The 14942-nt window shown below is 40.4% G+C and overlaps 1 pseudogene; it reads left to right on the top strand.

Annotated features, from left to right (window-relative positions):
- The first annotated feature begins 2495 nt into the window (after nucleotides 1-2495).
- LOC101720584 (large ribosomal subunit protein uL6 pseudogene) lies at nucleotides 2496-3472 on the top strand (annotated as a pseudogene).
- Nucleotides 3473-14942: the final 11470 nt, after the last annotated feature.

The raw sequence follows: 14942 nt of genomic DNA on the forward strand, positions 1-14942 counted from the left end.
TGGGGGAAAAGCCTCCAATGAACTGACCGCCTGTGGACCCGGGCCATGAACAGAAGCTATAGTAAACTGCACTGGGTTACGTGCAAGGCAACAAATCACCCTTGAGAGATCGGGAGAGATTGTGCCCATAAAATCCATCTGTCTCTACCATATGTAGTACTACCTGACCCAATCAAATCTGTACTTAGGTGAATAGATATGAAGTGTGACTGAAATGTACAGTGAATGTTTAAAAAATTTCAATGCAGTAAAAGACACATTGCTGTTAACCCCCTTGCCCCCAAAACCACCGTCCCTGGTTTCAAACCTACTTACTCAATTATCTTTCTGAGGCAGTTCTGTGAGTTTCTTTATGAGGTGTGATTACAAAACAGTGAATTCTGCTGCTGAGTACCACACAATGGAATGGCAGGCTTGTGAAAACATCAGCATGTCCTCATCTATCTTATTCACCAGATCTGACACCCGTGTGACTTTTGGCTCCTTCTCGAAGTCAAAATGACCATGAAAAGGAGATAATTTGACTCCATTTAGGACATCCAGGCAGCCATGGCAGCGCAATTGAAGATGCTCACAAAAGAGGACTTCCAGAGACACTTCAGGAAATGTCGAGAATGAGGAGATAAGTGGGCTCCATGTGAGGCGGGAGTATTTGGGGAGGAGATTGACAGTAATGTGTGTCTTTTACTGTAACAAATTTTTAAAAATTTAAACATTCACTCAATAATTTGATCATACTTCTTAGGTGTAAGAAGATCAAAAAGGTCAATGATTCCAAGTCAGGTTGTTGTTTTGTCAGGAGTAGTAATGAGCAAGTGATGCAGGCTGTTTTTGAAGCTAGCTACACAGTGCAGCTTGCCAGCCGAGTTCCCTGAGCGTCTGTGTTGCCGATGGATAAGGCCTCCTTTGGCTGAGCCTTGCCACAGTTCTTCGCAGTACACTTTTGTGTTTATTAATACTTTGTATGCTAAGCACCTTGTGACCTGGAAGGACTTGTTTAGCAGAGTAGTATGACCCTGCATTACAGAAGGGCTGCACCTCCTGATGATCTCATCAGTAAGTACAGTCACAAGTAACTAGGTTATTGAAACTTAACTAGTTCTGGGAATTGTCCTTTCTTAAAGGAGTTAGCTTCAATGTGCTGCCATTGTAAAATGACACTAAATGTTGACCGATTTGATTACTGGTTAGAAAAACTCAGTGCTTAAATAGTTCTTATTTTAAATAAAGTTTGGTAAGACAGAAACTGGCCTCTGGAAGATTGGGTTTTAGTGTTGAATGCTAACTAATACTCATCATTTACTAGAAATCAATCTAATATTGACCTCAGATTATTCAATAATGCAATCACAGATTTACTGCAGATACACAAATCCTAAGGCTTACGAAATTTGGGAACCCAGATTGTCTATATTTCTGTTGTTGCCAGACATACAAATTATGGCCAACTTGACTGCTCTGATATTTCTATGTAATATTGACCTCTTTGCAGAAGATAATAATTAAATAAAGAAAACAGTTAGGGACAGGACACTGGCACAATTTTAAGATGAACCCCAGTGAGTCACTCCCGTGTATAAATCCCCCCTCTTGAGTCTAGTAGAGGCTGCAGTTGCTTTTAGCAAATAGAATATGGATTCTTAGACCTGTGGCCATGCTATTATTCTGTAAGACTCCATTGTAGCAGACTGGAGAGAAAGATTCTGGCTTTGAAATAAATAGTGTGCTACCACATGGAAGCAGCCGCTGGAGTCTGAGTGGCCTCTGGCTGAGACCCAGCAAGAAAACCGACCTCACACAGCTGCAGGCTACATATGCATGGAAGAGGACCTCTAAACTCCAGAAAGTATAGCGGCTGGGCCCTCACCTTGACTGTAGCCTTGTGAGCTCCCCAGAAAAGATCCAGTTAGACCATCCCTCGACTCTTAACCACAGAAACTGAGATGACAGATGGATGTTGTTTTAAGCCATTGAAATGGTGTTAATTTGTCATTTAATGATAGAAATTTTATCAGGAGGGCAAATTTAAATCTCAGCTCTGCTACTTACTAGCAATTTAGTTGAGACAAATTACATAACCTCCCTGAGCCTTTGTACCTTAACTTTAAAATAGGGATAGACATGTAACTATAAAGCTATATAAAAACTTGATTCAGTTCTTATCGTGCCTATTTAGGGTGATGAAGACTGAATAAAGTAGTTTACATAAGTCACTTAGCATGGGATCTGCACCTTGGTTCCCAAGAAATGTTTTCCATTGCACTAAAAGAATGTTTTAGTCCTATAATTCTAAACATTTTCATCCATGTACCCAGTGTTTTCAAGATTTTTTGCTATCATATTAACTAGATTTATCAAATGTAATTCCTTTAGTCATCTATTTCTAGTTCATTAGCTACACAGAGCTTCTGATCAGCTCCAGATATTCTACATAGGATAATCACAGTCAATATACAAGGGGTAATCAGTCAAAGTTTAAATACAAAATGTATCACCGTAAAGGACACATTACCACTTTGCTGCATCTCCTGTGAGAATGAAGACTGTGCTCAGCAATCAGACTGTCGATGTTCGAGAAAATGTCGACATCACTCTGAAAGGACACACAGTTATTGTGAAGGGGCGCAGAGGAACCCTGCAGAGGGACTTCAACCACATCAATGTAGAGCTCAGTCTCCTTGGAAAGAAAAAGAAGAGGCTCTGGGTTGACAGATGGTGGGGAACAGAAAGGAACTGCCACGATCTGCTGTCATATACAGAACTTGATCACAAGGGTGTTTTGCTGGGCCTCTGTCACAAGATGAGGTCTGTGTATGCTCACTTATTCAGGAGAATGGGTCTCTTATTGAAATCTGGAATTTCTTGGGTGAAAAACACATTGGTCAGGTTTGTCTGAGGGCACATGTGCTTGCTCAGAATCTAAAGCCCAGAAAGATGAACTAATCCTTGAAGGAAATGACATTGAGCTTGTTTCAAATTCAGCTGCTTTGATTCAGCAAGCAACCACAGTCAAAAACAAAGATATCAGAAAATTTTTGGATGGCACCTATGTTTCTGAAAAGGGAACAGTTCAGCAGCCTGATGAATAAGATCCAAGAGTTAATCCAGCTACAGAAACAAGCTTCTGGATTGTAAAACCAATTTGTGATATTTTAATGATGGCAATAAAAGGTCTCTATTGATTTGGGATATAAAAAAGACACATTGACACGAATCTCCCTCAAAATACTTCCTCACTTCAAACACACTTATGTCATCATTCTTGGCACTTTCTGAAGCAGTTCTGAAAGACCTCTTTCATAAGTGTCTTTAGAGAGGTGATCAAAAATAGGGTGAATGCTGTTGCCAAGTGCCATCCAACAGAAAGAGACTCCTAAAAATACTATGGTGTGTCCTCATCCACCTTATTTGCTGGATCTAGTACTGTTCAACTTCTGGGTCTTCCACAAAGTCAAAATGACCATGAAAGGAAAATATTTTTAATTGGGCTGGGGATTTAGCTCAGTGGTGCTGCCACCTGCCTTACAAATGCAAGGTCCTGAGTTTGATCCTCAGTACCCAAAAAAAATTTGAATTGATTTAGGACATGGAGGCACTCAAGAAAGAGGACTTGTAGAACTGCTTTAGAAAGTTAAAAGCAAAAGACAAATATTATGAGGAGGGATTAAGGCAATGTGTCTTTTTTTTTTTTGGTACCGGGGATCAAACTCAGGACCTTGCACTTGTGAGGCAGGTGTGGTGCCACTGAGCTAAATCCCCATCCCTGGCAATGTGTCTTTTAGGGTAATCAATTTTTAAAAAATTTAAACACATACTGTATTTTTCCATCATACCTTGTAGTTTGGCTAAGAGCAAAGCCATTTGATATTATGATTACTACAAGTATTATTGGCTTTTGGAATGCAGGGCATGGATTGTTGAGCTTGCTGGACTGCCAAGTTTGGAATCATGACATTAGTTAGCTGATGTAAACTGGTGTGGGGTGACTTCTGGAGATAAGGAGGGTGGTCATGTTTTGCCTTTGTATGCCATGACTTGTTCAGGTATTGCTGGGAGGGTGAAGATGACTGGAAAGAAAACAGCAAGTTCAAATGAATTAGAAAGTGCCAAGAAAGGAAAATGAAGATATTAGATTCAATATTAGCATTATTTAGCTGCTTACAGGCTGGAAACTAACTTGAAAATCCTTAGTGTTTTAGGAACTATTGTACAGTGTCTATGTTTAGGTTGTAGTGATGTGATGTTCCACATTTATATTAAAATATTCATAGTTTACAATTTTTTGTATAGAGCACTACTATTTAAAGTAGGATTGCTATTCTTTCATTAGTATTTTTTTTACTAATGTCAAAGAAAATAGCATTTGTAGTGTAATTTGAATCAAGGCTTAATATATTTAGTTTCTAGCTGAATACCTTTCATGTAGATTGTAGACTTGATAGGAAGTTGTATTTATTTAATAAAAGGTTCTTTTATGCAAATTTAGCTAAAATTTCAAGAAATAAAAATAGTTATGTTGTAAGGAACTATTTCATCTGGCCTAAAAGTATATTTATTTTTTAATGCAGAAAACAAAGCCTCAGAAATATATCTGAAAAGTTAAATAAATAAGATTTTCCATTTATACTGTCCCTGAAAAACACAAGTTCTATAATATCAGCACACATACAACATACACGTATTCATACAACAAACCCACATTAACACAACAGACACAATACACACAAAATCCATAGTGCGCACACACACACACGAGACATACAAATGACATATTAGGGGCTCTGAGAATTCCTGCACAGAGAACCACTGAACTTTGTTTAACTGTGTTTAACTGTGTGCTTCTCAAACTCCATTAATTTCAGAAACCTTCTCCCCCTAGGTCACTTTGATTCTCCATGACTTAGTGTTTCCTGGGACATGTGTGGTGAGTGACAGCTCTATGAGATTTTCCCCAAGAAGTTCACTGCTACATAGGGTAACACTCATAGACACAGATACAAAGCACCATTAAATTAGCCCACAGGCCATTGAGAGTACCTCCAAATGCTACAAAGACCTTGGAAAACTGAGGCAAGTACTGAGGGTTGGTGCTGCCTCTCCCGGAGCCTGGCTCCTTTCTCTGGGTGTTGATTACATAGTGAGTTTGGCTGTAGGTGGTCCCTGACCTGTGGTCCTCTGTCACACAGGTGGAGGGATCCTGCTGGGTAGGAACACACGGTTAGTAACCCAGGCTGGCAGCTGTGTCTCCTCACTGCTGCTCTCAGCACCCTTAGACTCGCTGGCATGATCTGGGGCTTTCTCCTTCCTGTGTTCCTGCCATGGAGCGCCAAAGGCAGGCAACTCCTTCTCAGCCTGTCCCCTCTCTCTTTTTATTTCATAACAAATGAAAAGGAATACATTTCAGTATCTGAAGAATGTATGGTAGGGCATGTGGAGAATGGTTAGTCTTGAGATTAAAATTTTTATCTTTGTGAGGAGACTTGGACACAGCGCTATACAAACTCTCCTTAGGGCTTAACTGGAGCCTTATTGCTTCAATGAGCATGAAAGGCCTGTGCAGTTGCATGCATTAATATTTTAGATTTTGAACAAAAGTATGATCTTCCAGAGTGACTTCTACTCTATTAAAGAAATTGAATATCTTAGCAACTCCTGCATAAGCCTTTTACCAGTAAATTGTCTATTTGTGAAGATACAAAGCAACGAAAGAAGGTGCTAAAAATTACTTCAATTCGATTCACTCAATATTTGAATACATGCAAGGTATTTCACTATACATTTTGCCTATCCATGTGCTCTGTAAGCAAGAAGTCAATGTGATACCTCCCCTCTTCTGGGACAACTTCTACTCATTCGAGGTCTTATCTGATGGGTATTTGCAGACTGAACAGACACTCAGAGCCAACCGGCATTTTCTGCTTAAACACATTGAGCAAGTGGCAAGAAGCACCAAAGTAGGCCCAATTCATAGACGTTTTAAAATTTAGAAATTAGCTTTCTGATAAAATGAAAAATTCCTTTTATTACCATTCTAAACTGACATTTTCACCAGCCTCTTCCGGCCTTTTTAGTGTAGTGTCTGGAGTTGAAACCCTTGAGTTAGCTCTTTGAAATGCATGTCTGGCTTAGGAAACTGTGTTGCTATAGGATAGTAGTGCCCTGTCTGTAATACAGAGACAGGAGTTTCCTCAACTCCTCTGCTTGAGATCATTTCCAGAGACTCAAGTCCATGTGTTGGAATTCTGGGCTGCCTGTCAGTTGTGGTCTGTTAGGGTTTGTGTCTAGGTGTCCCCCCCAAAGCAGCATGCAATCATAGGTGGGCTTTTCCAGAGGCAGCTGAATTTAGAGTGTGTGATTGATTCATGGTGCAATGCTAGGATTAAGGGTGCTAGGATTAAGGGTGAGTGATTATTAAATCAGTTCACTGATTGGTTTGGCACCACCCTAATCCCAGAGTCTAGCTAGAATATAAAAGGGGCAGAAAAAAGCTGCTAAGATCTCTTGCTTGCTTTGCTACCTTCTGCCTACCATGAACTGTTTCTCCTCTGTGATGCCCCTCTGCCATGGCACCCTCCCTTGGAGTCAGCTGAGTATGGACTGAAACCTCTACAAACTGTGAGCCACGTAACCCTTTCCTCCTTTAACTTTGGATGTTGGATGTTTCATCCCAGCAATGAGAAAAATAACTAAGACATGGTGGCTTGTGGTAGTCAATTTTATCTGTCAACTTGGCAAGGCCAGGATACTCAGATATTTGGTCAAACACTATTCTAGATGTTTCTGTGAAGGTATTTTAGCCTAGATTAATATTGAAACCAGCCAAGTTTGAATAAAGCTGATTGCTCTCACTAATCTAAGTAAGTCTTGTCCAATCAGTTGAAGGTCATAGGAAAAGACTGACCTCCCTGGAAGAGGTATGATTCTGCCAGCCAACAACCTTTCTATTTGAACATCAACATCAGCTCCTCCCTGGGTCTCTAGCCTGACATCTTGTCCTGCAGGGTTGGAACTTGTCATCCCCCCTCAGTCATATGAGCCAATTCTTAAAATAAATATCTGTATCTTCAAATATACATCCTATTAGTTCTGTTTCTTTGGAGATCCCTGACTAGGACATGGTGGTTTTCAATATGCCCTGTGGTCAAACCCATTAGCTGCTTCATAGAAATCTGGATGGCAAGGAGGACTTTTAGCCATATATCATGGTTTCCAAATCTGACTTTGACTTCTGCTTGGCCTTTAGCCTCTTAGCAAGGTCCTGAGAACCTCATGACTGACCCTCCAAACTCAGCAGACTCTGCCTCTTGGGGAACAAACTAGGTTACTTATGCAGAACTGAGCCAAAGCTCCTGGCATTTTCTCTCCAGCTAAAGTTATATATGCACACTGCTAACTTTGCACAATTTAAAAATCTATTTGGAATTTAAGCAGTGAGCATGTCCATTTCCAAGTGCCAATATCAGATGTTTAGTTGATTAACAGTTTAAGGTTCAAACAGCCTTATCCTATGCTTGCCATGTAGAAATGGCTCTGTTTTATTTCAGTGCCATTTAATGCAATCTTGGTGTGTTTCTGCTCATGTTTTCCACTAGACCCTGTGCTGGAGAGAGGACGTATAAACACTAACCCATGCAGCCATCTGCGTAAATACAATATTATATGTGGATGATCTAGCTCTGAATGTTGGTGATGCTAATTAGTATAATTATAATACTGTTCATGTTCATGGAGCACTTACTATGTGCCAGGCACTGTTTTACAGATGCCAAACCCTGGAATGCTCACAGGGAACTGAAGTGAGATCATGCTATTATTGTGCCCATTGAACACTTGGGGAAACAAGACCACACCCAGGGGTGCTCTATAGATAGCAAGTGGCCTGGGGTTGTTCAGCTCTGCCCGTTGGGAGGCATGCTTGGTGCTTCACTCCCAGCCTTGGGAATTTCCTTATCATCTGCTTCCATGGCTCACACAGCACAGCACTCCCCAAAGCCCACCTCTGAGGACACCATGCTGAGTGGGAGAGCTGATGGCTCTTTGCTTCCCAGTCTTAATTTTTTTCTGGTTGGTTCTCTTTCCCAAGGTTGCTATGGATTTTTTCTGGTGTCTTAAACTGTCATAAATTCCTCCCCTCTTTTTTTTTTTTCTATACTTTCTCATTCCCTGCTAGCCTGTGGCTTTCTTTTGCTGGGTCCCTGTCCCTTCTCAAGCGAGCCTCAACAAATGTCCCCAAGGGCTCGATGAGGGACCTGCTCTTCACCTTCTCAGTAGCATGAATCTGAGCTGTCACTCAGGACCCAGGTCTCTGGGTATGAGAAGCTTCCCATCATGCAGAAGTACACTGACCCCTCTCTCCTGACTGACATAAGATTATTTTGGTTCTCTTTTACATACTTTGGTGTTTTTAGCCAAAGTCCAATGCTGCTCATTTCATTTAAGTATGACTTCAGTGAGCATGCTCATTTGTAGAGTCACAAGTTGTCAGTGCTTCTGGTTTAAACCAGAATTCTTTACCTGAGAGGGGACAGACTTCTCTTGCTGTCACATAATGAAGAAATCTTCCTGGAGCTGAAGGAGCCCTCTTCTTAGGGAATCCACAGGTCCCTCTCTGGAACCATCCTCCATTGCCCTTGTGATGTGTTCCCTCTCTGTGATCAGAGTTAGGCTTCTTCGCATCCTCATAGCCATGCCAGGCCAGGAGTCCACAGAGCTGCTCACAGACATGGCAAGATACCTGTGAAGCAGCTTTAAAAAAATATTGCCTTCTGGTGGCTACTAGCATGGGTACTGCAGAAATAATGCACAGGTTCCAGCTGAGAGAGTGGCAAGGACGGAAGTGGACAGCCAAGGAAGAGTTGGACATGGGCTCGATACTAGGCTGAGAAGACAGAATTAAGAGACTCAGAAACATCTGTGTTGATGCTGCCTCCGAGAATGATGGCTTTTCTGAAGTGACAGGTAGACCCCTGTTCTCTAGAAACTAAAGGGTCCCATTGTATTGGATACAGGGCACTGGGGCATGAGAACTCTTCCTAAAGGGAGTGTTACTTCTGCTAGCACACTTACAATCTCTTCTCTAGGAGAAATGTGGATGTGTTTGGAACACTGAACTGAAGAGAGAGAGAGAGAGAGAGAGAGAGACATAGACAGAGAGGATATAATAGTTGAGTTGAAGCAATCAATCTCTGAAATGCATATTTTAATATTTAGGCAATTGTTTATCTGATTGTGTCTAACTTCCATTTGGGAGAAGGGGATCTGTTTTACGAGTCTGAAATTTTAAATATCTCATTTGTTATTCATCTCACAATAGAAGAAAGCAGACTGAATGGTATAAATGAAATAATTACATTTCATATTCCTGGGTGAGATGTTTGCCAGCTCTTTCTTTATTGCCTTAGAGCAGATTCTGTGAAGGCCCCTTATATACTTGTAAAAGGGAGTAGATGTTAGTGGAAGTTAAAGTGCAGATTCCTAGGAGGAGTGGAAAAGAGGCCACACTGGTCCACAAATTAGAGAGCTACATAGCCAGAGAAAATGATGTTTGAGATTTCTTAAAGACATTATGCAGCTTAATGCATACATAATCATAGCATTCTCCACTTATTTTGGAGGCACTTCATCATTCTGTCCCATCCAGAGAAAACTAATCTCTCTGGTAGGATAACTCCCATTTTCCTTCAGCGTGGCCACGATTCCCACCCATAAACCTTCATAATTAGAGACCTACAGGAGATCCACATTCCTTACTTTAAAATTCTCACTCATTTTCAGTTGCCCTGACACATCGCACATTTCTTCCTCCCTTTTATTCTGCTTGGGCCCCCAGTGCACCACCTTGGGACAGCACAATTTCCAGAACTTTCTAGAACTGTCGGAGACATGCTGGCTCTCTATCTAAACACCCTGTGGCCTGACTTCTGGCAAACAATGAGAGGCATGTGTAGACTTTTAAAGGTTTTGCCCTTGTGCTTTTTCTTGGTGGGAAGCATGTAAGGCTGGCCCCATTTCAACCTCTAGCTCTTTCTTTTTATGAAGATAATGAAGATCACAGAGTCATATTATTGGCCTCCCTGAAGGCACCCAGAGCCAGCCAGCCTGATGCTCTCATGTTCCTTTACCTTTCATTTGGAAATGACATGTAGGAGCATATAGAGTTGGCTAAGATACTTTTAAGAGAACAATTTTTGAATTTAATTGAATAGTATTTAATAGTAATGTAGTTAGTTCATTGCACAGCATATCGCAACATGCAAAAACAACTTTCACATGTATTATGCCATGTAGTACTGAAACATTGGACCTCTCTTCTTGATTACACAAGTATGTTTTCATTAGTTTATGTTTGTAATATATAATGAGTTATTCATAGTGGAGAATTGGTACATATACATATCACATCTTGATCCTTTTCACTTCTTCCTTACTCCTCCTGCCTGTCTTTCCCCAACCCCACAACCTCTTTCCATTTCTGCAAAGTCTATATCCCTGTTTCCTGTCATCTTTCTTTTATTTTACTCTTCAAATTATGCATATTTTGGGTTTCTCATGTAAGAGAAACCATATGCGATATTTAGATATTTAACTTTCTGTGTCTGATTTATTTCATTTAGCAGAATGGACCCAAGGTGCATCCATTTTCCTACAAATGACTCAAATTTATCCTTTATGGCTGAGTAGTGCTCCATTGGCACGAGCACTGAAACAGATGCTTTTCTTTGTTTTCACTGACAGTGTGACAAGAAGGGAGTATTTGCCATTGGTCCTTTTGCATATGCCATCATATTTTCATGCCTTTCAGCACAAGTTAAATCCTTCCTTAATCTAGTGCTCCTCAAAACCTTTGTGCTTCTTTTATAGCCTATCATTAAAATGAGGATTCACAGCCACACGCTCATTAATTCCCTCTATGAGAAGGTGTGTTGTTATCAATCTGTGCAGTTCATTCTTTAGTTTGGACTTGCAAGTCACAAACTCTTAAAGTGAGAGCAAAGCACAGGTGCCTGGCCTCCAGGATGTTACTGCCTCTTCTTTTCCACAGCAGCTTGAACCTCAAACAGTCCCCCAAAGGGGACAACTTGATGATGTTTTGGCAACTGAAAAATATAAGTAGACTCTATAAAATGGTATGGACAAGTGGAAGTCTTTCTGAAATAACACATGAAAGAGAAAAAATAAACAACACTGAAGAGAAGCTGGATTCCTAAACTTGAATTGAAGAACTGCTTCATTTCCCCCCGATGACCTCAAAATACCAAATGGCCACCTTCCAAGTAGCCCCTCTGTGAGCTACACTCTTGGGAGTCCAGGCTGGCTAAGTGAGGGACATAGTGTATCATTTCAACAGCAAAAACCAAAACTTCTTTTTGCTGAATATGGCATACATGTGTTGTGCATGTGTATTTACTGTAAGATCTAGACACGAAGACCAACCCAGAAACAGCAGCCATCCTTAGTGTCCAGCTGTGGTCTTGAAATACTGTTTCTCACCATAGGAAACTAGAGAAATGGATGTCTCTAGGTTTGGGGTGGGAAATGTACCAAGTTGTGTCTGGAACATCTTGTCATGCCAGGTAGTGGGGAGGCTGTCCGGGACCAACAGCATCATGTCAAAAAGAGTCAACCCTGGCTGGGGATTTAGCTCAGTGGCACCAGGCCTGTCTTGTGAGTGCAAGGTCCTGAGTTCAATCCCTGGTACCAAAAAAAGAAAGAGTCAAACTGAAGAGGGATCTCTTGGCCAAAGAGGAAAATTTGAGCTTCAAAAAGGATAATAAATGTAAGTATTTGAAACCCATTAAATAAGTTAAAATCCATGACTTCATAATGATGTAGTCGGCCCTTTATCTGTAGTTCTGCATCTGTGGGTTCAAACAATTGCAGATCAAAAATATCTGGGAAAAATTTCCATTTCTACTGACTCTGTACAGACTTTTTTCTTGTTGTTATTCCCTAAATAATGGAACATAACAATGACTTACATAGCATTTACATGCTATGTTAACTGGTATCATAAGTAATCTAGGGATGATTTAAAATATTGGGGAATTGCACATAGGTTTTGTGTAAATACCATGTGTTTTGTGAGGACTTGAGCCTCGGAAGATTTTGGCATCGACATGGGTTCCCAGAATCAAGCCCCTGTGAATACCAAGAGATGACTGCACATTAAAAATTGATCAAATGGTAGATGAAGGAAGGTATATTTTTATAAATTTATTCTTGTGGAAGAAAAATAAATGAAAAGAAAGGATTAGAACGTCACCATCTTGCAGCCCGTTTTGACTGGATGATGTTGGCAGTGAGCATCAGCAGCTGCTATCATCATGGGAGAGAGACAGCCAGACGTTACACGGTGCGTGATGAAAGAACACATCACCACCGAAAATCTTGCCAAACATCAAACCGGAGACTGACCCGTTCTATGGATCCAGCTCCTATTTGCGGGAAATCTGGAAGATAGAAGAACGAAATGATTTGGACCATTACGGTACAATCCCCAAAGGCCAGATGGTAGGAAGGCTACAGGTCAATACCCAGAGAAGTAGTACGAAAATGAAAGGAATGGAAAAGGAGCCCTGTAGAATAGAAGAGGCTTAAAAGATGCAGAATACATACAAATGGGCGAGTCTGCACTGCAGATTTTGTGGAACCACGCTCGGGTTCTAATGCGCGAAACATGCACACATATATGAACATGGATAACTTTAGCAGCCGAGGAGTGGTTAATTTTGTGAGGAAGCAGTCACACTGACCAGGAGAGGACACATCAAGGGACTTCAGGGGCGGCTGGCTGGCTGGCAGAGTTCTATTTCTTGACCTGCATGGTTGGCTGCTAAGGTGTTCTCTTTCTAACACCTCATTCAACTGTGCATCTACTTTGTGTGAGTTTTGTCAATCAGTGTTCTATTTTATAATGGAAAGGGTAAAAGAGATGAAAAAGCCATAATAGCATTTTTAAATTTACATTTTATGAATGCCGTGAAAGGCTTAGGTATTCCTTAGGTGCTATCATTGCTATGATAAGGAGCCCGAGCTCCGGAGTCATCCGGACAGAGTCTGAATCCTTCTCAATTCATCATTTTTAAATTTTTTTGCTTATATTCTTTTATTGGTACATTTTAGGTATACAGTACATTTACATTTATCATTGGGTGCTTGTACCTGTACATGATGCATCTTGATTCTTATTTTTTTCCCCATTCCCTGTGCGCCCTTCACCCTCTCCACCCTTCCCTATTTACATAGACTTCGTTTCCATTTTTTTTCTTTTCTCATAATTTTTCCTTTCCCTTCTTTCCTTTCCCCTTCCCCTCCCACCTTCTACACCTTTGGACATTTTCTTCCTGTTTCAAATTATCAGTTATTCATTTTAATTGTTTTAATCCTTATTTACACTTTCAGTTTCTCACACCAGAGAAATTATTTGGTATTTACACATGTGTGTCCTATTTATTTTACTTAAGAGTATCGCCTCAATATGCATCCATTTAGCTATAAATGTCTCTAATTTATCATTCTTTAAGGCTCAGTAGTACTTCATTTTATAAGAAAACTACATCTTCTTTATCCAGTTTCCAGTTGATGGGCACTTGGGCTGTTTCCAAGCTTTAGCTATTACAAACTGTGCTGCTATGAACATGGGTGCACATATATTGCTGTGGTATGATTCTTTTAATTCTTTTGGGAAGATACCCAGCAGGGGAATAGCTAGGTCAAATGGGACCTGTAGTCCTAGTGCTTTGAGGTATCTTCATACTGATTTCCACAGTGGTTGCAACAATCTGCACTCCCACCAACAATGGAGAAGGGTTCCTTTCTTCCCACACCCCTGCCAGCATTTGTTATTGGTTGATTTCATGATAGCAGCCATTCTTTCTAGGGTGAGGTGGTATCTCAATGTTGTTTCCATCTGCATCTCTTGAATGACCAGTGATGTTGAACATTTCTTCATATGTTTATTTGCTGCTTTTACTTCTTTGTCTGAGAAATGTCTGTTCATTTGAGATGCCCATTTTTGAATTGGGTTTTTAAATTTGAGGGGTGCGATTTTTTTTCAGTTCTTTATATATTCTAGATAGTAGTCCTTTGTCTGAGGTACAACTGCTAAAAATTTTTTCCCACATTGCAGGTTGTCTCTTGGCTCTGTTGGTGGTTTCTCTTGTAGTGCAAAAGCTTTTTAATAAGATGAGATCCCAGTTGTTGATTCTTTGTGCTATACTGAGGTATTGTTCATAAAGTCTTTTCCTATATCAATGTCTTCAAGAGTTCTACCTAACTTACCTTCCAGCAAGTTTAGTGTTTCCCTCTTAATATTTAGATCTTTAATACACTTTGATCTTAGTTTAGTGCATGGTGATAGGTATGGGTTTAGTTTTAATCTTTGGCAGGTTGAAATCCAGTTTTTCCACCATTTATTAAATAGGCTATCTTTCCTCCAATGAGGGTGGTTGGCTCCTTTGTCAAAGATGAGGTGGCTGAGTATGTCTGAAGTTGTTTCCACATCTTCTAATCTATTCTACTGATCCTTGGGTCTGTTTCTTTGCCAGTACCATGCTGCTTTTATCACAGTAGCTTTGTAGGATAGTTTTAAGTTGGGGATTGTGATACACCCAGCCATGTTTCTGCTGCCTAGAATTGCTTTTGCTATTCTAGGTCTCTTCTGGTTCCAAATGAAGTTTTGGATGGTTTTCTCTAGTTCTGTGAAGTATATTGTTGGAATTTCAATCAGCATTGCATTAAATCTCTATAGTAGTTTTGGAAGTATGGCCATTTTCACTATATTGGGTCTTCCTACCCAGAAACAAGGGATATCTTTCCATTTTCATATATCCTCCTTGATCTCCTTTTTCAGAGTGCTGTAGTTTTCCGTGTAGAGGTCTTTTGCCTCCTTTGTTAGGTTAATTCCTAGATATTTCATTTTTTTGGATGCTATAGTAAAAGGA

This window comes from Heterocephalus glaber, unplaced genomic scaffold (genome assembly GCF_053883595.1).
Source record: "Heterocephalus glaber isolate CG9 unplaced genomic scaffold, H.glaber_assembly_v1.0 deba00000901, whole genome shotgun sequence".
Taxonomy (NCBI): Eukaryota; Metazoa; Chordata; class Mammalia; order Rodentia; family Bathyergidae; genus Heterocephalus; species Heterocephalus glaber.